General features: G+C 40.9%; 9 non-coding genes across 9 annotated transcripts; all 9 read left to right on the top strand.

Moving 5' to 3' along the window:
• Window positions 1–273: 273 nt before the first annotated feature.
• Window positions 274–345, top strand: TRNAD-GUC (transfer RNA aspartic acid (anticodon GUC)). Its single transcript has one exon. It is a non-coding gene; the product is annotated as a tRNA-Asp (tRNA).
• A 1,613-nt stretch (window positions 346–1,958) lies between these two features.
• On the top strand, window positions 1,959–2,030 carry TRNAD-GUC (transfer RNA aspartic acid (anticodon GUC)). The gene has a single exon. It is a non-coding gene; the product is annotated as a tRNA-Asp (tRNA).
• Window positions 2,031–4,316: 2,286 nt separating this feature from the next.
• On the top strand, window positions 4,317–4,388 carry TRNAD-GUC (transfer RNA aspartic acid (anticodon GUC)). The gene has a single exon. It is a non-coding gene; the product is annotated as a tRNA-Asp (tRNA).
• Window positions 4,389–5,649: 1,261 nt separating this feature from the next.
• TRNAD-GUC (transfer RNA aspartic acid (anticodon GUC)) lies at window positions 5,650–5,721 on the top strand. Its single transcript has one exon. It is a non-coding gene; the product is annotated as a tRNA-Asp (tRNA).
• A 1,594-nt stretch (window positions 5,722–7,315) lies between these two features.
• On the top strand, window positions 7,316–7,387 carry TRNAD-GUC (transfer RNA aspartic acid (anticodon GUC)). Its single transcript has one exon. It is a non-coding gene; the product is annotated as a tRNA-Asp (tRNA).
• Window positions 7,388–8,456: 1,069 nt separating this feature from the next.
• Window positions 8,457–8,528, top strand: TRNAD-GUC (transfer RNA aspartic acid (anticodon GUC)). Its single transcript has one exon. It is a non-coding gene; the product is annotated as a tRNA-Asp (tRNA).
• A 5,462-nt stretch (window positions 8,529–13,990) lies between these two features.
• On the top strand, window positions 13,991–14,062 carry TRNAD-GUC (transfer RNA aspartic acid (anticodon GUC)). The gene has a single exon. It is a non-coding gene; the product is annotated as a tRNA-Asp (tRNA).
• Window positions 14,063–16,020: 1,958 nt separating this feature from the next.
• TRNAD-GUC (transfer RNA aspartic acid (anticodon GUC)) lies at window positions 16,021–16,092 on the top strand. Its single transcript has one exon. It is a non-coding gene; the product is annotated as a tRNA-Asp (tRNA).
• A 1,958-nt stretch (window positions 16,093–18,050) lies between these two features.
• Window positions 18,051–18,122, top strand: TRNAD-GUC (transfer RNA aspartic acid (anticodon GUC)). The gene has a single exon. It is a non-coding gene; the product is annotated as a tRNA-Asp (tRNA).
• The last annotated feature ends 5,705 nt before the right edge of the window (window positions 18,123–23,827 follow it).

Genomic DNA, 23,827 nt, shown 5'->3' with positions numbered 1-23,827 from the left:
TATTTCGTCGGTGTCACACGTGCTGCATCTGCACCAAATTTCGTCCGAATCCGTCCACAACGTTTTGAGATGTCTTTTTCACAGACAAAAAACAAACAAACAAACAAACAAACAAACATACAAACAAACGAACAGACAGGGGTGAAAACATAACCTCCATTATTCACCTTCCTTGATGTGGGTAATTATTCGCCATTTTATTTCAAGGATTTTTCACTTTGTTCAGACAAAGTGCTCCTTGGGGGAAAGCAAAGGAACTAGGTCTGTGTGTCATCCTCGTTAGTATAGTGGTGAGTATTCCTGCCTGTCACGCAGGTGACCGGGGTTCGATTCCCCGACGGGGAGAGTTCATAATTTTTAAATGGGGACAATTTTATTTTTGAATAACAGATTCTCAAGATTTGATGTTTGTTCAGCTTTCTTCTCCTGCACCAAGCCAACTTCACAGATCATCATCTTTTTCATGCCTGAGTCAGTGACTGAACACCTTCTCCGACATTTTCCAGAATGAACAAATGAATTGCTCAGAAAAAGTGTTTCGTTTGAAAAAAGCATTTTCCTCGATTGTCAGATTTGTTCAATTTCCCCACAATGTTATTGTGCAGATAATTGATGTCCTGATCATGTATTTCTGGATTTTGTGACAAAACAATCACCAAAACTGTTGAAGGTAAAAACTGGAACGACACTCAGTAGAGAGCATACCTCCGCCTGGTGGGCCACATCACTCAATGGTGAAGAATCACTTTTTTTCAAAAAATCTCATGTCCGAATCCATGTTCAGATATTCCCCAAAATCGAACCCAATCTTCCTTGTCACACACACAACCTTTCCACCAAGTGTCGTCCAAATCCGTCAATAACTATTTGAGATATCCCGCAATGTATTGTTTTTGGCCCCATCTCCTGAAGAATCACGTATAAAAAAGAAACAATTCTCAGATCCGAATGCACATTCAGATCTTCACCAAAATCGAATCATTGTGTCCTTGTGAGACATCCAACCGGTCCACCAAATTTTGTCCAAAACCGTCCACAACGTTTTGAGATGTCATTCTATGTATCGTTTTTGGTCCGAGCTCCCAATGGTGAAGAATCACTGAAAACATTTTAGTCGCCGCATCCGAATACGGATCTTCACGAAAATGTAATCATTTCGTCCATGTGACATACGCTACACCTCTGCAAAATTTCGTCCAAATCCGTCCACAAAGCTTAGAGTTATCCCACAATATATTGTTTTTGGCCCAATTTCCCAATGGTGAAGAATCACTTTAAAAATTATCTGGTCCGGATCCGAATCCGGATCTTCACCAAAATCTAATCATTTCGTCCTTGTGGCATCTGGTACTTCTCTGTCAAGGTTCGTCCGAATCTGTCCACAATTTTTTGAGATATCCTGCTGTATGTTGTTTTTGGCCGAATTTGCCAACGGTGGACAATCACTTTTAGGGTTCTCTGATCCGGATCCGGATTTGAATCATCACTCAATCTGAATCACTTTTATCTTGTCAGACACACAACCTCTCCACCAAGTTTTGTTCAAAGCCGTCCTGAACTTTTTGAGATATCCTGCCATATATGTTGTTTTTGGCTCAATTTCCCAATGGTGAAGAATTTCTTTAAATAATCTTCCAGCTGGATCCGGATCCGGACCTTCTCCAAAATCTAAATATTTCGTCGGTGTCACACGTGCTACATCTGCACCAAATTTCGTCCGAATCCGTCCACAACTTTTTGAGATGTCTTTTTCACAGACAAAAAACAAACAAACAAGCAAACAAACAAACAAACATACAAACAAACAAACAAACGAACAGACAGGGGTGAAACCAAAACCTCCATTATTCACCTTCCTTGATGTGGGTAATTATACGCCATTTTATATCAAGGTTTTTTCACTTTGTTTAGACAAAGTAGTCCTCGGAGGAAAGCAAAGAACCTAGGGTTGTGTGTCATCCTCGTTAGTATAGTGGTGAGTATTCCTGCCTGTCACGCAGGTGACCGGGGTTCGATTCCCCGACGGGGAGAGTTCATAATTTTTAAATGGTGACAATTTTATTTTTGAATAACAGATTCTCAAGATTTGATGTTTGTTCAGTTTTCTTCACCTGCACCAAGACAACTTCACAGATCATCATCTTTTTCATGCCTGAGTCAGTGACTGAATACCTTCTCTGACATTTTCCAGAATGAACAAATGGATTGCTCAGAAAAAGAGTTTCGTTTGAAAAAAGCATTTTCCTCGATTGTCAGATTTGTTCAATTTCCCCACAATGTTATTGTGCAGATAATTGATGTCCTGATCATGTATTTCTGGATTTTGTGACAAAACAATCACCAAAACTGTTGAAGGTAAAAACTTTGAAAAATTGGAACGACACTCAGTATAGAGCATACCTCCGCCTGGTGGGCCACATCACTCAATGGTGAAGAATCACTTTTTTTTTAAATCTCATGTCCGGATCCATGTTCAGATATTCCCCAAAATCGAATCCAATCTTCCTTGTCACACACACAACCTTTCCACCAAGTGTCGTCCAAATCCGTCGATAACTTTTTGAGATATCCCGCAAAGAATTGTTTTTGGCCCCATCTCCTGAAGAATCACGTATAAAAAAGAAATAATTCTCAGATCCGAATGCACATTCAGATCTTCACCAAAATCGAATCATTGTGTCCTTGTGAGACATCCAACCGGTCCACCAAACTTTGTCCAAAACCGTCCACAACTTTTTGAGATGTCCTTCTATGTATCGTTTTTGGTCCGAGCTCCCAATGGTGAAGAATCACTGAAAACATTTTAGTCGCCGCATCCGAATATGGATCTTCACGAAAATGTGATCATTTCGTCCATGTGACATACGCTACACCTCTGCCAAATTTCGTCCAAATCCGTCCACAAAGCTTAGAGTTATCCCGCAATATATTGTTTTTGGCCCAATTTCCCAATGGTGAAGAATTACAATCACTAATCCTTGTTAGTATAGTGGTGAGTATTTCTGCCTGCTCACGCAGGTGATCGGGGCTCGATTCCCCGACGGGAAGAGTTCAAAGTTTTTAAATGGGGACAATTTTTTTTGTGAATAACAGATTCTCAAGATTTGATGCTTGTTCAGTTTTCTTCACCTGCACCAAGACAACTTCACAGATCATCATCTTTTTCATGCCTGAGTCAGTGACTGAATACCTTCTCCGACATTTTCCAGAATGAACAAATGGATTGCTCAGAAAAAGTGTTTCGTTTGAAAAAAGCATTTTCCTCTTTTGTCAGAGTTGTTCAATTTCCCCAAAATGTTATTGTGGAAATAATTGATGCCCTGATCACGTATTTCTGGATTTTGTGATGAAGCAATCACCAAAACTGTTGAAGGTAAAAACTTGGAAAAATTGGAACGACATTCAGTATCGAGCATCCCTTCGCCTGGTGGGCCACATCACTCAATGGTGAAAAATCACTTCTTTTTTTTAATCTCATGTCCGAATCCATGTTCAGATATTCCCCAAAATCGAATCCAATCTTCCTTGTCACACACACAACCTTTCCACCAAGTGTCGTCCAAATCCGTCGATAACTTTTTGAGATATCCCGCAATGTATTGTTTTTGGCCCCATCTCCCAATGGTGAAGAATCACGTATAAAAAAGAAATAATTTTAAGATCCGAATCCACATTCAGATCTTCACCAAAATCGAATCATTGTGTCTTTGTGAGACATCCAACCGGTCCACCAACTTTTGTCCAAAACCGTCAACAACTTTTTGAGATGTCCTTCTATGTATCGTTTTTGGTCCGAGCTCCCAATGGTGAAGAATCACTGAAAACATTTTAGTAGCCACATCCGAATCCGGATCTTCACCAAAATCTAATCAATTTTTCATTGTGACATACGCTACATCTCTGCCAAATTTCGTCCAAATCCGTCCACAAAGCTTTGAGTTATCCCGCTATATATTGTTTTTGGCCCAATTTCCCAATGGTGAAGAATTTCTTTAAATAATCTTCCAGCTGGATCCGGATCCGGACCTTCTCCAAAATCTAAATATTTCGTCGGTGTCACACGTGCTGCATCTGCACCAAATTTCGTCCGAATCCGTCCACAACGTTTTGAGATGTCTTTTTCACAGACAAAAAACAAACAAACAAACAAACAAACAAACATACAAACAAACGAACAGACAGGGGTGAAAACATAACCTCCATTATTCACCTTCCTTGATGTGGGTAATTATTCGCCATTTTATTTCAAGGATTTTTCACTTTGTATAGACAAAGTACACCTTGGAGGAAAGCAAAGAACCAAGGTTTGTGTGTCATCCTCGTTAGTATAGTGGTGAGTATTCCTGCCTGTCACGCAGGTGACTGGGGTTCGATTCCCCGACGGGAAGAGTTCATAATTTTTAAATGGGGACAATTTTATTTTTGAATAACAGATTCTCAAGATTTGATGTTTGTTCAGTTTTCTTCACCTGCACCAAGACAACTTCACAGATCATCATCTTTTTCATGCCTGAGTCAGTGAATGAATACCTTCTTCGACATTTTCCAGAATGAACAAATGGATTGCTCAGAAAAAGTGTTTCGTTTTAAAAAAGCATTTTCCTCGATTGTCAGAGTTGTTCAATTTCCCCAAAATGTTATTGTGCAAATAATTGATGCCCTGATGACGTATTTCTGGATTTTGTGATGAAGCAATCACCAAAACTGTTGAAGTTATAAGCTTGGAAAAACTGGAACGACACTCAGAAGAGAGCATACCTCCGCCTCGTCGGCCACATCACTCAATGGTGAAGAACCACTTTTAAAAAAAACTCCTGTCCGAATCCATGTTCAGATATTCAGCAAAATCGAATCCAATCTTCCTTGTCACACACACAACCTTTCCACCAAGTGTCGTCCAAATGCGTCGATAACTTTTTGAGATATCCCGCAATGTATTGTTTTTGGCCCCATCTCCTGAAGAATCACGTATAAAAAAGAAATAATTCTCAGATCCGAATGCACATTCAGATCTTCACCAAAATCGAATCATTGTGTCCTTGTGAGACATCCAACCGGTCCACCAAATTTTGTCCAAAACCGTCCACAACTTTTTGAGATGTCCTTCTATGTATCGTTTTTGGTCTGAGCTCCCAATGGTGAAGAATCACTGAAAACATTTTAGTCGCCGCATCCGAATACGGATCTTCACGAAAATGTAATCATTTCGTCCATGTGACATACGCTACACCTCTGCCAAATTTCGTCCAAATCCGTCCACAAAGCTTTGAGTTATCCCGCTATATGTTGTTTTTGGCCCAATTTCCCAATGGTGAAGAATTTCTTTGAATAATCTTCCAGCTGGATCCGGATCCGGACCTTCTCCAAAATCTAAATATTTCGTCGGTGTCACACAAGCTGCATCTGCACCGAATCCGTCCACAACTTTTTGAGATGTCTTTTTCACAGACAAAAAACAAACAAACAAGCAAACAAACAAACAAGCAAACAAACATTCAAACAAACGAACAGACAAAGGTGAAAACATAACCTCCATTATTCACCCTCCTTGATGTGGGTAATTATTCGCCATTTTATTTCAAGGATTTTTCACTTTGTTCAGACAAAGTGCTCCTTGGGGGAAAGCAAAGGAACTAGGTTTGTGTGTCATCCTCGTTAGTATAGTGGTGAGTATTCCTGCCTGTCACGCAGGTGACCGGGGTTCGATTCCCCGACGGGGAGAGTTCATAATTTTTAAATGGGGACAATTTTATTTTTGAATAACAGATTCTCAAGATTTGATGTTTGTTCAGCTTTCTTCTCCTGCACCAAGACAACTTCACAGATCATCATCTTTTTCATGCCTGAGTCAGTGACTGAACACCTTCTCCGACATTTTCCAGAATGAACAAATGGATTGCTCAGAAAAAGTGTTTCGTTTGAAAAAAGCATTTTCCTCGATTGTCAGATTTGTTCAATTTCCCCACAATGTTATTGTGCAGATTATAATTGATGTCCTGATCATGTATTTCTGGATTTTGTGACAAAACAATCACCAAAACTGTTGAAGGTAAAAACTGGAACGACACTCAGTAGAGAGCATACCTCCGCCTGGTGGGCCACATCACTCAATGGTGAAGAATCACTTTTTTTCAAAAAATCTCATGTCCGAATCCATGTTCAGATATTCCCCAAAATCGAACCCAATCTTCCTTGTCACACACTCAACCTTTCCACCAAGTGTCGTCCAAATCCGTCAATAACTATTTGAGATATCCCGCAATGTATTGTTTTTGGCCCCATCTCCTGAAGAATCACGTATAAAAAAGAAACAATTCTCAGATCCGAATGCACATTCAGATCTTCACCAAAATCGAATCATTGTGTCCTTGTGAGACATCCAACCGGTCCACCAAATTTTGTCCAAAACCGTCCACAACGTTTTGAGATGTCATTCTATGTATCGTTTTTGGTCCGAGCTCCCAATGGTGAAGAATCACTGAAAACATTTTCGTCGCCGCATCCGAATACGGATCTTCACGAAAATGTAATCATTTCATCCATGTGACATACGCTATACCTCAGCCAAATTTCGTCCAAATCCGTCCACAAAGCTTTGAGTTATCCCGGTATATATTGTTTTTGGCCCAATTTCCCGATGGTGAAGAATCACTTTTAAAGTTATCTGGTCCGGATCCGAATCCGGATCTTCACCAAAATCTAATCATTTCGTCCTTGTGACATCTGGTACTTCTCTGTCAAGGTTCGTCCAAATCCGTCCACAACTTTTTGAGATATCCTGCTGTATATTGTTTTTGGCCGAATTTACCAACGGTGAAGAATCACTTTTAGGGTTCTCTGATCCGGATCCGGATTTGAATCATCACCCAATCTGAATCACTTTTCTTGTCAGACACGCAACCTCTCCACCAAGTTTTGTTCAAAGCTGTCCCGAAATTTTTGAGATATCCTGCCATATATGTTGTTTTTGGCTCAATTTCCCAATGGTGAAGAATTTCTTTAAATAATCTTCCAGCTGGATCCGGATCCGGACCTTCTCCAAAATCTAAATATTTCGTCGGTGTCACACGTGCTACATCTGCACCAAATTTCGTCCGAATCCGTCCACAACTTTTTGAGATATCTTTTTGACAGACAAAAAACAAACAAGCAAACAAACAAACAAACAAACTAACAGAGAGAGGTGAAACCAAAACCTCCATTATTCACTTTCCCTGATGTGGGTAATTATTCGCCATTTTATATCAAGGTTTTTTCACATTGTTTAGACAAAGTACTCCTCGGAGGAAAGCAAAGAACCGAGGTTTGTGTGTCATCCTCGTTAGTATAGTGGTGAGTATTCCTGCCTGTCACGCAGGTGACCGGGGTTCGATTCCCCGACGGGGAGAGTTCAAAGTCCTTAAATGGGGACAATTTTATTTGTGAATAACAGATTCTCAAGATTTGATGTTTGTTGTTTTCTTCACCTGCACCAAGACAACTTCACAGATCATCATCTTTTTCATGCCTGAGTCAGTGACTGAATACCTTCTCCGACATTTTCCAGAATGAACAAATGGATTGCTCAGAAAAAGTTTCGTTTGAAAAAAGCATTTTCCTCGATTGTCAGAGTTGTTCAATTTCCCCAAAATGTTATTGTGCAGATAATTGATGGCCTGATCATGTATTTCTGGATTTTGTGACAAAACAATCACCAAAACTGTTGAAGGGAAAAACTTGGAAAAACTGGTACGACACTCAGTGGAGAGCATACCTCCGCCTGGTGGGCCACATCACTCAATGGTGAAGAATCACTTCAAAAAAAATAAAATCTCATATCCGAATCCATGTTCAGATATTCACCAAAATCGAATCATTGTGTCCTTGTGAGACATCCAACCGGTCCACCAAATTTTGTCCAAAACCGTCCACAACTTTTTGAGATGTCCTTCTATGTATCGTTTTTGGTCCGAGCTCCCAATGGTGAAGAATCACTGAAAACATTTTGGAAGCCACTTCCGAATCCGGATCTTCACCAAAATCTAATAAATTTTTCATTGTGACATCCGCTACATCTCTGCCAAATTTCGTCCAAATCCGTCCACAAAGCTTTGAGTTATCCCGCTATATATTGTTTTTGGCCCAATTTCCCAATGGTGAAGAATTTCTTGAAATAATCTTCCAGCTGGATCCGGATCCGGACCTTCTCCAAAATCTAAATATTTCGTCGGTGTCACACGTGCGACATCTGCACCAAATTCCGTCCGAATCCGTCCACAACTTTTTGAGATATCTTTTTCACAGACAAAAAACAAACAAGCAAACAAACAAACCAACAGACAGGGGTGAAACCAAAACCTCCATTATTCACCTTCCTTGATGTGGGTAATTATTCGCCATTTTATATCAAGGTTTTTTCACTTTGTTTAGACAAAGTACTCCTCGGAGGAAAGCAAAGAACCGAGGATTGTGTGTCATCCTCGTTAGTATAGTGGTGAGTATTCCTGCCTGTCACGCAGGTGACCGGGGTTCGATTCCCCGACGCGGAGAGTTCATAATTTTTAAATGGGGACAATTTTATTTTTGAATAACAGATTCTCAAGATTTGATGTTTGTTCAGTTTTCTTCACCTGCACCAAGACAACTTCACAGATCATCATCTTTTTCATGCCTGAGTCAGTGACTGAATACCTTCTCTGACATTTTCCAGAATGAACAAATGGATTGCTCAGAAAAAGAGTTTCGTTTGAAAAAAGCATTTTCCTCGATTGTCAGATTTGTTCAATTTCCCCACAATGTTATTGTGCAGATAATTGATGTCCTGATCATGTATTTCTGGATTTTGTGACAAAACAATCACCAAAACTGTTGAAGGTAAAAACTGGAACGACACTCAGTAGAGAGCATACCTCCGCCTGGTGGGCCACATCACTCAATGGTGAAGAATCACTTTTTTTCAAAAAATCTCATGTCCGAATCCATGTTCAGATATTCCCCAAAATCGAACCCAATCTTCCTTGTCACACACACAACCTTTCCACCAAGTGTCGTCCAAATCCGTCAATAACTATTTGAGATATCCCGCAATGTATTGTTTTTGGCCCCATCTCCTGAAGAATCACGTATAAAAAAGAAAGAATTCTCAGATCCGAATGCACATTCAGATCTTCACCAAAATCGAATCATTGTGTCCTTGTGAGACATCCAACCGGTCCACCAAATTTTGTCCAAAACTGTCCACAACTTTTTGAGATGTCATTCTATGTATCGTTTTTGGTCCGAGCTCCCAATGGTGAAGAATCACTGAAAACATTTTAGTCGCCGCATCCGAATACGGATCTTCACGAAAATGTAATCATTTCGTCCATGTGACATACGCTACACCTCTGCAACATTTCGTCCAAATCCGTCCACAAAGCTTAGAGTTATCCCACAATATATTGTTTTTGGCCCAATTTCCCAATGGTGAAGAATCACTTTAAAAATTCTCTGATCCGGATCCGAATCAGGATCTTCACCAAAATCTAGTCATTTCGTTATTGTGACCTCCGCTACATTTCTGCCAAATTTCGTCCGAATCCGTCCACAACCTTTTGAGATATCCCGCTACATATTGCTTTTGGTGCAATTTCCCAATGGTGAAAAATCACTTCAAAAATTCTCTGATCCGGATCCGAATCAGGATCTTCACCAAAATCTAATCATTTCGTCCTTGTGGCATCCGCTACATCACTGCCAAATTTCGTCCGAATCCGTCAACAACTTTTTGAGATATCCCGCTATACATTGTTTTTGGCGCAATTTCCCAATGGTGAAGAATCACTTTAAAAATTCTCTGATCCGGATCCGGATTTGAATCATCACCAAAATGGAATCACTCTTTCTTGTCAGACACGCAAACTCTCCACCAAGTTTTGTCCAAAGCCGTGCCAAACCTTTTGAAATAACCTGCCATATATGTTGTTTTTGGCCCAATTACCCAATGTTGAAGAATTTCTTTGAATAATCTGCCAGCTGGATTCGGATCCGGACCTTCTCCAAAATCCAAACATTTCGTCGGTGTGACACGTGCGACATCTGCACCAAATTCCGTCCGAATCCGTCCACAACTTTTTGAGATATCTTTTTCACAGACAAAAAACAAACAAGCAAACAAACAAACTAACAGACAGGTGTGAAAATATAACCTCCTTTATTCACCTTCTTTGACGTCGGCAATTATTCGTCATTTTATATCAAGGATTTTTCACTTTGTTTAGACAAAGTACTCCTCGGAGGAAAGCAAATAAATTTGGCTTATGTGTCATCCTCGTTAGTACAGTGATGAGTATTCCTGTCTGTCACGCAGGTGACTGGTGTTCGATTCCCCGACGGGGAGAGTTCATAATCCTTAAATGGGGACAATTTTATTTGTAAATGACAGATTCTCAAGATTTGATGTTTGTTCAGTTTTCTTCACCTGCACCAAGACAACTTCGCAGATCATCAACTTTTTCATGCCTGAGTCAGTGACTGAATACCTTCTCCGACATTTTCCAGAATGAACAAATGGATTGCTCAGAAAAAGTGTTTCGTTTGAAAAAAGCATTTTCCTCGATTGTCAGATTTGTTCAATTTCCCCACAATGTTATTGTGCAGATAATTGATGTCCTGATCATGTATTTCTGGATTTTGTGACAAAACAATCACCAAAACTGTTGAAGGTAAAAACTTGGAAAAACTGGAACGACACTCAGTATAGAGCATCCCTCCGCCTGGTGGGCCACATCACTCAATGGTGAAGAATCACTTTTTTTTTTAAATCTCATTTCCGAATCCATGTTCAGATATTTCCCAAAATCGAATCCAATCCTCCTTGTCACACACACAACCTTTCCAACAAGTGTCGTCCAAATCGGTCAATAACTTTTTGAGATATCCCGCAATGTATTGTTTTTGGCCCCATCTCCTGAAGAATCACGTATAAAAAAGAAATAATTATCAGATCCGAATGCACATTCAGATCTTCACTAAAATAGAATCTTTGTGTCCTTGTGAGAAATACAAACTGCCCACCAAGTTTCGCCCAAATCCGTCAATAACTTTTTGAGATATACTGCTGTGTATCGTTTTTTGTCACATCACCCAATGGTGAAGAATCACTTCAAAAATTCTCTGATCCGGATCCGAATCAGGATCTTCACCAAAATCTAAGCATTTCGTCCTTTTGGCATCCGCTACATCACTGCCAAATTTCGTCCGAATCCGTCAACAACTTTTTGAGATATCCCGCTTTGTATATTGTTTTTGGCCCAATTTCCCAATGGTGAAATAATTTCACTTTAAAAATTATCTGGTTCGGATCCGAATCCGGATCTTCACCAAAATCTAATCATTTCTTCCTTGTGACATCGGGTACTTCTCTGTCAAGGTTCGTCCAAATCCGTCCACAAAGCTTTGAGTTATCCCGCTATATATTGTTTTTGGACAAATTTGCCAATGGCGAAGAATCACTTTAAAAATTCTCTGATCCGGATCCGGATTTGAATCATCACCCAAACTGGATCACTTTTCCTTGTCAGACACGCAACGTCTCCACCCAGTTTTGTCCAAAGCCATCCCTAACTTTTTGAGATATCCTGCCATATATGTTGTTTTTGGCTCAAATTCCCAATGGTGAAGAATTTCTTAAAATAATCTTCCAGCTGGATCCGGATCCGGACCTTCTCCAAAATCTAAATATTTCGTCGGTGTCACACGTGCGACATCTGCACCACATTTCGTCCGAATCCGTCCACAAATTTTTGAGATATCTTTTTGACAGACAAAAAACTAACAAGCAAACAAACAAACTCACAGACAGGGGTGAAACCAAAACCTCCATTATTCACCTTCCTTGATGTGGGTAATTATTCGCCATTTTATATCAAGGATTTTTCACTTTGTTGAGACAAAGTACTCCTTGGAGGAAAGTTAAAAAAAAAAAAACGTTGTTTGTGTGTCAACCTCGTTAGTATAGTGGTGAGTTTTCCTGCCTGTTATGCAGGTGACTGGGGCTCGATTCCCCGATGGGAAGAGTTCAAAGTCCTTAAATGGGGACAATTTTATTTGTGAATAACAGATTCTCAAGATTTGATGTTTGTTGTTTTCTTCACCGACACCAAGACAACTTCACAGATCATCATCTTTTTCATGCCTGAGTCAGTGACTGAATCCCTTCTCCGATAGTTTCCAGAATGAACAAATGGATTGCTCAGAAAAAGTTTCATTTGAAAAAAGCATTTTCCTCGATTGTCAGAGTTGTTCAATTTCCCCAAAAAGTTATTGTGCAGATAATTGATGGCCTGATCATGTATTTCTGGATTTTGTGACAAAACAGTCACCAAAACTGTTGAAGGGAAAAACTTGGAAAAACTGGAACGACACTCAGTGGAGAGCATACCTCCGCCTGGTGGGCCACTTCACTCAATGGTGAAAAATCACTTCAAAAAAAACAAAAACATATCCGAATCCATGTTCAGATATTCACCAAAATCGAATCCAATCTTCCTTGTCACATACACAACCTTTCCACCAAGTGTCGTCCAAATCCGTCAATAATGTTTTGAGATATCCCGCAATGTATTGTTTTTTGGCCCCATCTCCCAATGGTGAAGAATCACTCATAAAAAAGAAATAATTCTCAGATCCGAATCCACATTCAGATCTTCACCAAAATCGAATCTTTGTGTCCTTGTGGGACATCCAATCGGTCCACCAACTTTCGTCCAAATCCGTCCACAACTTTTTGAGATATCCTTCTATGTATCGTTTTTGGTCCGAGCTCCCAATGGTGAAGAATCACTTAAAACATTTTAGTAGCTACATCCGAATCCGGATCTTCACCAAAATCTAACCAATTTTTCCTTTTGACATACGCTACATCTCTCCCAAATTTCGTCCAAATCCATCAACAAAGCTTTGAGATATCCCACTATATATTGTTTTTATCCCAATTTCCCAATGGTGAAGATGCACTTTAAAAATTATCTGGTCCGGATCCGAATCCAGGTCTTCATCAAAATGTAATCATTTCGTCCTTGTGACATCTGGTACTTCTCTGTCAAGGTTCGTCCGAATCCGTCCACAACTTTTTGAGATATCCTGCTGTATATTGTTTTTGGCCGAATTTACCAACGGTGAAGAATCACTTTTAGGGTTCTCTGATCCGGATCCGGATATGAATCATCACCCAATCTGAATCACTTTTCCTTGTCAGACACGCAACCTCTCCACCAAGTTTTGTTCAAAGCCGTCCTGAACTTTTTGAGATATCCTGCCATATATGTTGTTTTTGGCTCAATTTCCCAATGGTGAAGATTCACGTATAAAAAATAAATAATGCTCAGATCCGAATCCACATTCAGATCTTCACCAAAATCGAATCATTGTGTCCTTGTGAGACATCCAACTGGTCCACCAAATTTTGTCCAAAACCGTCCACAACTTTTTGAGATGTCCTTCTATGTATCGTTTTTGGTCCGAGCTCCCAATGGTGAAGAATCACTGAAAACATTTTAGTAGCCACATCCGAATCCGGATCTTCACCAAAATCTAAACAATTTTTCATTGTGACAGACGCTACATCTCTGCCAAATTTCGTCCAAATCCGTCCACAACGCTTTGAGTTATCCCGCTATATATTGTTTTTGGCCCAATTTCCCAATGGTGAAGAATTTCTTTAAATAATCTTCCAGCTGGATCCGGATCCGGACCTTCTCCAAAATCTAAATATTTCGTCGGTGTCACACGTGCTGCATCTGCACCAAATTTCGTCCGAATCCGTCCACAACTTTTTGAGATGTCTTTTTCACAGACAAAAAACAAACAAACACGCAAACTAACAAACTAACAGACAGGGGTGAAACCAAAACCTCCATTATTCACCTTCCTTGATGTGGGTAATTATTCGCCGTTTTATATCAAGGTTTTTTCACTTTGTTTAGACAAAGTACTCCTCGGAGGAAAGCAAAGAACCGAGGTTTGTGTGTCATCCTCGTTAGTATAGTGGTGAGTATTCCTGCCTGTCACGCAGGTGACCGGGGTTCGATTCCCCGACGGGGAGAATTCATAATTTTTAAATGGGGACAATTTTATTTTTGAATAACAGATTCTCAACATTTGATGTTTGTTCAGTTTTCTTCACCTGCACCAAGACAACTTCACAGATCATCATCTTTTTCATGCCTGAGTCAGTGACTGAATACCTTCTCCGATATTTTCCAGAATGAACAAATGGATTGCTCAGAAAAAGTGTTTCGTTTGAAAAAAGCATTTTCCTCGATTGTCAGATTTGTTCAATTTCCCCACAATGTTATTGTGCAGATAATTGATGCCCTGATCACGTATTTCTGGATTTTGTGACAAAACAATCACCAAAACTGTTGAAGGTAAAAACTTGGAAAAACTGGAACAACACTCAGAAGAGAGCATACCTCCGCCTCGTCGGCCACGTCACTCAATGGTGAAGAACCACTTTTAAAAAAAAATCTCATGTCCGAATCCATGTTCAGATATTCAGCAAAATCGAATGCAATCGTCCTTGTCACAAACACAACCTTTCCACCAAGTGTCTTCCAAATCCGTCAATAACTTTTTGAGATATCCCGCAATGTATTGTTTTTGGCCTCATCTCCCAATGGTGAAGAATCACGTATAAAAAAGAAATAATTCTCAGATCCGAATCCACATTCAGATCTTCACCAAAATCGAATCATTGTGTCCTTGTGAGACACCCAACCGGTCCACCAACTTTCGTCCAAAACCGTCCACAACTTTTTGAGATGTCCTTCTATGTATCGTTTTTGGTCCGAGCTCCCAATGGTGAAGAATCACTGAAAACATTTTAGTAGCCAAATCCAAATCCGGATCTTCACCAAAATCTAATCAATTTTTCATTGTGTCATAGGCTACACCTCTGCCAAATTTCGTCCAAATCCGTCCACAAAGCTTTGAGTTATCCTGCTATATATTGTTTTTGGCCCAATTTCCCAATGGTGAAGAATCACTTTAAAAATTATCTGGTCCGGATCCGAATCCAGATCTTCACCAAAATCTAATCATTTCGTCCTTGTGACATCTGGTACTTCTCTGTCAAGGTTCGTCCGAATCCGTCCACAACTTTTTGAGATATCCTGCTGTATATTGTTTTTGGCCGAATTTACCAACGGTGAAGAATCACTTTTAGGGTTCTCTGATCCGGATCCGGATTTGAATCATCACCCAATCTGAATCACTTTTCCTTGTCAGACACGCAACCTCTCCACCAAGTTTTGTTCAAAGCCGTCCTGAACTTTTTGAGATATCCTGCCATATATGTTGTTTTTGGCTCAATTTCCCAATGGTGAAGATTCACGTATAAATAAGAAATAATGCTCAGATCCGAATCCACATTCAGATCTTCACCAAAATCGAATCATTGTGTCCTTGTGAGATATCCAACTGGTCCACCAAATTTTGTCCAAAACCGTCCACAACTTTTTGAGATGTCCTTCTATGTATCGTTTTTGGTCCGAGCTCCCAATGGTGAAGAATCACTGAAAACATTTTAGTAGCCACATCCGAATCCGGATCTTCACCAAAATCTAAACAATTTTTCATTGTGACAGACGCTACATCTCTGCCAAATTTCGTCCAAATCCGTCCACAACGCTTTGAGTTATCCCGCTATATATTGTTTTTGGCCCAATTTCCCAATGGTGAAGAATTTCTTTAAATAATCTTCCAGCTGGATCCGGATCCGGACCTTCTCCAAAATCTAAATATTTCGTCGGTGTCACACGTGCTGCATCTGCACCAAATTTCGTCCGAATCCGTCCACAACTTTTTGAGATGTCTTTTTCACAGACAAAAAACAAACAAACACGCAAACAAACAAACTAACAGACAGGGGTGAAACCAAAACCTCCATTATTCACCTTCCTTGATGTGGGTAATTATTCGCCATTTTATATCAAGGTTTTTTCACTTTGTTTAGACAAAGTACTCCTCGGAGGAAAGCAAAGAACCGAGGTTTGTGTGTCATCCTCGTTAGTATAGTGGTGAGTATTCCTGCCTGTCACGCAGGTGACCGGGGTTCGATTCCCCGACGGGGAGAATTCATAATTTTTAAATGGGGACAATTTTATTTTTGAATAACAGATTCTCAACATTTGATGTTTGTTCAGTTTTCTTCACCTGCACCAAGACAACTTCACAGATCATCATCTTTTTCATGCCTGAGTCAGTGACTGAATACCTTCTCCGATATTTTCCAGAATGAACAAATGGATTGCTCAGAAAAAGTGTTTCGTTTGAAAAAAGCATTTTCCTCGATTGTCAGATTTGTTCAATTTCCCCACAATGTTATTGTGCAGATAATTGATGCCCTGATCACGTATTTCTGGATTTTGTGACAAAACAATCACCAAAACTGTTGAAGGTAAAAACTTGGAAAAACTGGAACAACACTCAGAAGAGAGCATACCTCCGCCTCGTCGGCCACGTCACTCAATGGTGAAGAACCACTTTTTAAAAAAAATCTCATGTCCGAATCCATGTTCAGATAATCAGCAAAATCGAATGCAATCGTCCTTGTCACAAACACAACCTTTCCACCAAGTGTCTTCCAAATCCGTCAATAACTTTTTGAGATATCCCGCAATGTATTGTTTTTGGCCTCATCTCCCAATGGTGAAGAATCACGTATAAAAAAGAAATAATTCTCAGATCCGAATCCACATTCAGATCTTCACCAAAATCGAATCATTGTGTCCTTGTGAGACACCCAACCGGTCCACCAACTTTCGTCCAAAACCGTCCACAACTTTTTGAGATGTCCTTCTATGTATCGTTTTTGGTCCGAGCTCCCAATGGTGAAGAATCACTGAAAACATTTTAGTAGCCAAATCCAAATCCGGATCTTCACCAAAATCTAATCAATTTTTCATTGTGTCATAGGCTACACCTCTGCCAAATTTCGTCCAAATCCGTCCACAAAGCTTTGAGTTATCCTGCTATATATTGTTTTTGGTCCAATTTCCCAATGGTGAAGAATCACTTTAAAAATTATCTGGTCCGGATCCGAATCCAGATCTTCACCAAAATCTAATCATTTCGTCCTTGTGACATCTGGTACTTCTCTGTCAAGGTTCGTCCGAATCCGTCCACAACTTTTTGAGATATCCTGCTGTATATTGTTTTTGGCCGAATTTACCAACGGTGAAGAATCACTTTTAGGGTTCTCTGATCCGGATCCGGATTTGAATCATCACCCAATCTGAATCACTTTTCCTTGTCAGACACGCAACCTCTCCACCAAGTTTTGTTCAAAGCCGTCCTGAACTTTTTGAGATATCCTGCCATATATGTTGTTTTTGGCTCAATTTCCCAATGGTGAAGATTCACGTATAAATAAGAAATAATGCTCAGATCCGAATCCACATTCAGATCTTCACCAAAATCGAATCATTGTGTCCTTGTGAGATATCCAACTGGTCCACCAAATTTTGTCCAAAACCGTCCACAACTTTTTGAGATGTCCTTCTATGTATCGTTTTTGGTCCGAGCTCCCAATGGTGAAGAATCACTGAAAACATTTTAGTAGCCACATCCGAATCCGGATCTTCACCAAAATCTAAACAATTTTTCATTGTGACAGACGCTACATCTCTGCCAAATTTCGTCCAAATCCGTCCACAACGCTTTGAGTTATCCCGCTATATATTGTTTTTGGCCCAATTTCCCAATGGTGAAGAATTTCTTTAAATAATCTTCCAGCTGGATCCGGATCCGGACCTTCTCCAAAATCTAAATATTTCGTCGGTGTCACACGTGCTGCATCTGCACCAAATTTCGTCCGAATCCGTCCACAACTTTTTGAGATGTCTTTTTCACAGACAAAAAACAAACAAACACGCAAACAAACAAACTAACAGACAGGGGTGAAACCAAAACCTCCATTATTCACCTTCCTTGATGTGGGTAATTATTCGCCATTTTATATCAAGGTTTTTTCACTTTGTTTAGACAAAGTACTCCTCGGAGGAAAGCAAAGAACCCTAGTTTATGTGTCATCCTCGTTAGTATAGTGGTGAGTATTCCTGCCTGTCACGCAGGTGACCGGGGTTCGATTCCCCGACGGGGAGAGTTCATAATTTTTAAATGGGGACAATTTAATTTTGAATAACAGATTCTCAAGATTTGATGTTTGTTCAGTTTTCTTCACCTGCACCAAGACAACTTCGCAGATCATCAACTTTTTCATGCCTGAGTCAGTGACTGAATACCTTCTCCGACATTTTCCAGAATGAACAAATGGATTGCTCAGAAAAAGTGTTTCGTTTGAAAAAAGCATTTTCCTCGATTGTCAGATTTGTTCAATTTCCCCACAATGTTATTGTGCAGATAATTGATGTCCTGATCATGTATTTCTGGATTTTGTGACAAAACAATCACCAAAACTGTTGAAGGTAAAAACTTGGAAAAACTGGAACGACACTCAGTATAGAGCACACCTCCGCCTGGTGGGCCACATCACTCAATGGTGAAGAATCACTTTAAAAAAAATATCTCATATCCGAATCCATGTTCAGATATTCCCCAAAATAGAATCCAATCTTCCTTGTCACACACACAACCTTTCCAACAAGTGTCGTCCAAATCCGTCGATAACTTTTTGAGATATCCCACAATGTATTGTTTTTGACCCCATCTCCTGAAGAATCACGTATAAAAAAGAAATAATTATCAGATCCGAATGCACATTCAGATCTTCACTAAAATAGAATCTTTGTGTCCTTGTGAGAAATCCAAACTGCCCACCAAGTTTCGCCCAAATCCGTCAATAACTTTTTGAGATATACTGCTGTGTATCGTTGTTTGTCACATCACCCAATGGTGAAGAATCACTTCAAAAATTCTCTGATCCGGATCCGAATCAGGATCTTCACCAAAATCTAATCATTTCGTCCTTTTGGCATCCGCTACATCACTGCCAAATTTCGTCCGAATCCGTCAACAACTTTTTGAGATATCCCGCTTTGTATATTGTTTTTGGCCCAATTTCCCAATGGTGAAATAATTTCACTTTAAAAATTCTCTGATCCGGATCCGAATCAGGATCTTCACCAAAATCTAATCATTTCGTCCTTTTGGCATCCGCTACATCACTGCCAAATTTCGTCCGAATCCGTCCACAACCTTTTGAGATATCCCGCTTTGTATATTGTTTTTGGCCCAATTTCCCAATGGTGAAAGAATTTCACTTTAAAAATTATCTGGTTCGGATCCGAATCCGGATCTTCACCAAAATCTAATCATTTCGTCCGTGTGGCATCCGCTACATCACTGCCAAATTTCGTCCGAATCCGTCAACAACTTTTTGAGATATGCCGCTATATATTGTTTTTGGCGCAATTTCCCAATGGTGAAGAATCACTTTAAAAATTCTCTTTTTTTTTTTTTTTTCTATACTGAATCGAGGCTCGTGAAAGAGCTGACAACCGCGAGGGAAAGACAGCACAGGGGGACCACGAGGGAAAGACAAAGACAGCACATGGGGACCGTGAGGGAAAGACAGCACATGGGGACCGTGAGGGAAAGACAGCACATGGGGACCACGAGGGAAAGACAAAGACAGCACAGGGGGACCACGAGGGAAAGACAAAGACAGCACATGGGGACCGTGAGGGAAAGACAGCACATGGGGACCTTGAGGGAAAGACAGCACATGGGGACCGCGAGGGAAAGACAGCACATGGGGACCACGAGGGAAAGACAAAGACAGCACATGGGGACCGCGAGGGAAAGACAAAGACAGCACATGGGTACTGCGAGGGAAAGACAAAGACAGCACATGGGGACCGCGAGGGAAAGACAGCACATGGGGACCACGAGGGAAAGACAAAGACAGCACATGGGGACCGTGAGGGAAAGAAAGCACATGGGGACCACGAGGGAAAGACAAAGACAGCACATGGGGACCGCGAGGGAAAGACAGCACATGGGGACCACGAGGGAAAGACAAAGACAGCACATGGGGACCACGAGGGAAAGACAAAGACAGCACATGGGGACCACGAGGGAAAGACAAAGACAGCACATGGGGACCACGAGGGAAAGACAAAGACAGCACATGGGGACCGCGAGGGAAAGACAAAGACAGCACATGGGGACCACGAGGGAAAGACAAAGACAGCACATGGGGACCGCGAGGGAAAGACAGCACATAACAACCTTGAGCATGTTTCCCCAGCAGTGGCCACCCGTGTACACAGCCTTCTTGATTTGTTGTACCAGGGCTCCTCTGGTAGGGGGAATAGCTTGCATGGCTCGTCCTTTCTTCGTGAAGAGTGCCTGTCGAGCTTCGTCTATGTTGACGAGATTGCTGGTGCGATCGTAGAGAAGAATGGTGAACCGCTCGAGCACTGCCACAACGTCATCAGAGATGTCTGCTGTCCCCGTGGAGAGATGAACTAACGCTGGCGTCAATTCGTCAAATACTTTCCAGGTATCCCAGGCTGTATTCTTGCCCCGTGTATTAAATGACGAGACTGTGTCACACCCTGTGTATGCATGGAACATCGGGAGGGCCTGTGACTTATCTGGTCCGAGGAATGCTGCAATTTCATGTGCTGGAATATACCTGAAGTGCTGGCCTGTCCCAAAGGCCACCCAAAGCTCCTGGATTTTGAGTTTGGTTGTTGCTGCCGCAGCCAATACCACTATATCTGTATCCACCGTACGCAGGAGAATTTTCTGAAATCCATCACGGACTGCATCCGCGAGATGTATCATCATTCGTGTATCAGCCTCCTCATGGTCACATGGGGCAAGATGACTGGTGTCACGTGCGGGAATGCACGTCACATCTGAACCATCCGTGGTGACTATCTGCTTATCTGATACAAGATGTGTGATGTGTTTTGTCAAGAAGGCAAACAGTTCTGTTTTGTTTGCATCAATTCTCAGGAACTGCTGCCAATTTCCTGGAAGAACAGTGGATCCGTCAACTCTCCTTCGAATGCCTTTCCCACGTTTGTCCCTGGCTTGAGATTTCAGGCTGTTGTCACGGTACTGGTCCCAGACTATATCCACACGACAGGCTCTTTGCAAGTGACCTTGTATGTGTGGCAAGAATACTTTCAGCGCATAATCATCAAAGGTTTTGGCAGCAACTGGTTTCAGAACGTTCACCAACACTGCCCCGTCAAGGATAGTGACGTCAGTATCTGGTTTTGGAGCATCACCTCTGACCTCTGCGCAACTCTCTAGACACACTAGACTAAAAGCGGCCATTTTGTAAAATGGCCGCCACGGCTACCATAGGACGTTTTCGCGGTGGGTCCATATCTGGAATTATTCATTAGACTATTATCTATGACTGTGCCAAATTTCATGCTTGTACGTATAAACCCACAATTGTTACACCTATCTGCCTGACTATTAGTCCAGTGGTGAGTATTCCTGCCTGTTCACGCAGGTGACTGGTGTTTGATTCCCCGATGGGGAGATTTCAAAATTTTAAAATGGGGACAATTATATTTGTGAATAACAGATTCTCAAGATTTGATGTTTGTTCAGTTTTCTTCACCTGCACCAAGACAACTTCACAGATCATCATCTTTTTCATGCCTGAGTCAGTGACTGAATACCTTCTCCAACATTTTCCAGAATGAACAAATGGATTGCTCAGAAAAAGTTTCGTTTGAAAAAAGCATTTCCATCGATTGTCAGAGTTGTTCAATTTCTCCACAATGTTATTGTGCAGATAATTGATGTCCTGATCACGTATTTCTTGATTTTGTGATGAAGCAATCACCAAAACTGTTGAAGGTAAAAACTTGGAAAAACTGGAACGACACTCAGTATAGAGCATCCCTCCGCCTGGAGAACCACATCACTCAATGGTGAAGAACCACTTAAAAAAAAAAAAAAAATCTCATGTCCGAATCCATGTTCAGATATTCCCCAAAATCGAATCCAATCTTCCTTGTCACACACACAACCTGCCCACCACGTTTCGCCCAAATCCGTCAAACACTTTTTGATATATACAGGGTGGGTGGAAAGTCGCTCCCTATTTTAAAGTACTTATAAATTATGATAGATAGAATTATCTATAATAATTAGATAGGGTTTATATATATATATTATATAATATATTATAAGTACTTTAAAATAGGGAGCGACTTTCCACCCACCCTGTACTGCTGTGTGTCGTTTTTTGTCGCATCACCCAATGGTGAAGAATCACTTAAAACATTTTAGTAGCCGCATCCGAATACGGATCTTCACCAAAATGTAACCATTTCGTCCATGTGACATACGCTACACCTCTGCCAAATTTCGTCCAAATCCGTCCACAAAGCTTAGAGTTATCCCACAATATATTGTTTTTGGCCCAATTTCCCAATGGTGAAGAATCACTTTAAAAATTCTCTGATCCGGATCCGGATTTGAATCATCACCAAGACTGAATCACTTTTCCCTGTCAGACACATCACCTCTCCACCAGGTTTTCTCCAAAGCCATGCCAAACTTGTTGAGGTATCCTGCCATATGTGTTGTTTTTGGCTCAATTTCCCAATGGTGAAGAATTTCTTTAAATAATCTCCCAGCTGGATCCGGATCCGGACCTTCTCCAAAATCCAAACATTTCGTCGGTGTCACACGTGCTGCATCTGCACCAAATTTCGTCCGAATCCGTCCAGAACTTTTTGAGATGTCTTTTTCACAGACAAAAAAACAAACAAGGAAACAAACAAACAAACAAACAAGCAAACAAACATACAAACAAACATACAAACAAACAAACAAACAAGCAAACAAACATACAAACAAACTCACAGACAGGGGTGAAACCAAAACCTCCATTATTCACCTTCCTTGATGTGGGTAATTATTCGCCATTTTATATCAAGGATTTTTCACTTTGTTTAGACAAAGTGCTCCTTGGAGGAAAGCAAAGAACCTTTGTTTGTGTGGCATCCTCGTTAGTATAGTGGTGAGTATTCCTGTTTGTCACGTAGGTGACCGGGGTTCGATTCGCTGACAGAAAGAGTTCAAATTTTTAAATGGGGACAATTTTATTTGTGAAGAACAGATTCTCCAGATTTGATGTTTGTTCAGTTATCTTCACCTGCACCAAGACAACTTTGCGCAATCAGTTGAAGAAAACAGAAAAAAAAGATCAAATCTTGAGAATCGGAAGTTCGCAAATAAAATTGTCTGTATTTAAAACTTTAGATATCTCTCCAACAGGAAAGGTGAACCCCAGTCCCCTACATGACACGCAGGAATACTCACCAGTCACCGGTCACTCACCAGTCACCTTCTTTCAAGAAAGTGAAAAATGTGTTGTCTTGAATCCGGAAACGAGCAAGGTCAGCACAAAAGTTAATGTTCTCGGAGCAACCCTGTCAAGCATGCACAACCACAAGGTCTCCTCAGCAGATGTGGTAAGCTAGTGGACAGTCAAGCCAAGTGTCGAGCAATTATATCTGACTGCTCCTGCTGTAAGAAGCCTGGTGACTGGCTAGCAGTGTGTCGGAAGAGACTTCGCAACCTAAAGTTTCTTGATGTAGAGACTCTTCTCGACCATGTGGATCTTCTTCAAGACCGAGTGCAGGAATCTAACGTCTTAAGGATCTACGCTCTTCATCCCAGCAGCAATATCGCTTCTTGTGACAAGTGGGCACAGAAGGTCTCAGTGCTGGGTCAGCCAACTCAGTTCTGGATTGACACAGGTGCTGGATGCAACACGCTGACACTGAGCAACTAATCAGTCAGTTCAGCACGTTGCAGGCGATCTACAAATGTCACAGAAAGTTCTGAAAATGTACTTGAATCA

Source organism: Myxine glutinosa, chromosome 7 (assembly GCF_964187855.1).
Source record: "Myxine glutinosa chromosome 7, kmMyxGlut1.1, whole genome shotgun sequence".
Lineage (NCBI taxonomy): Eukaryota > Metazoa > Chordata > Myxini > Myxiniformes > Myxinidae > Myxine > Myxine glutinosa.
The sequence above is the reverse complement of the archived record's forward strand: the minus strand, read 5'-3'. Positions and strand labels throughout refer to the sequence as shown.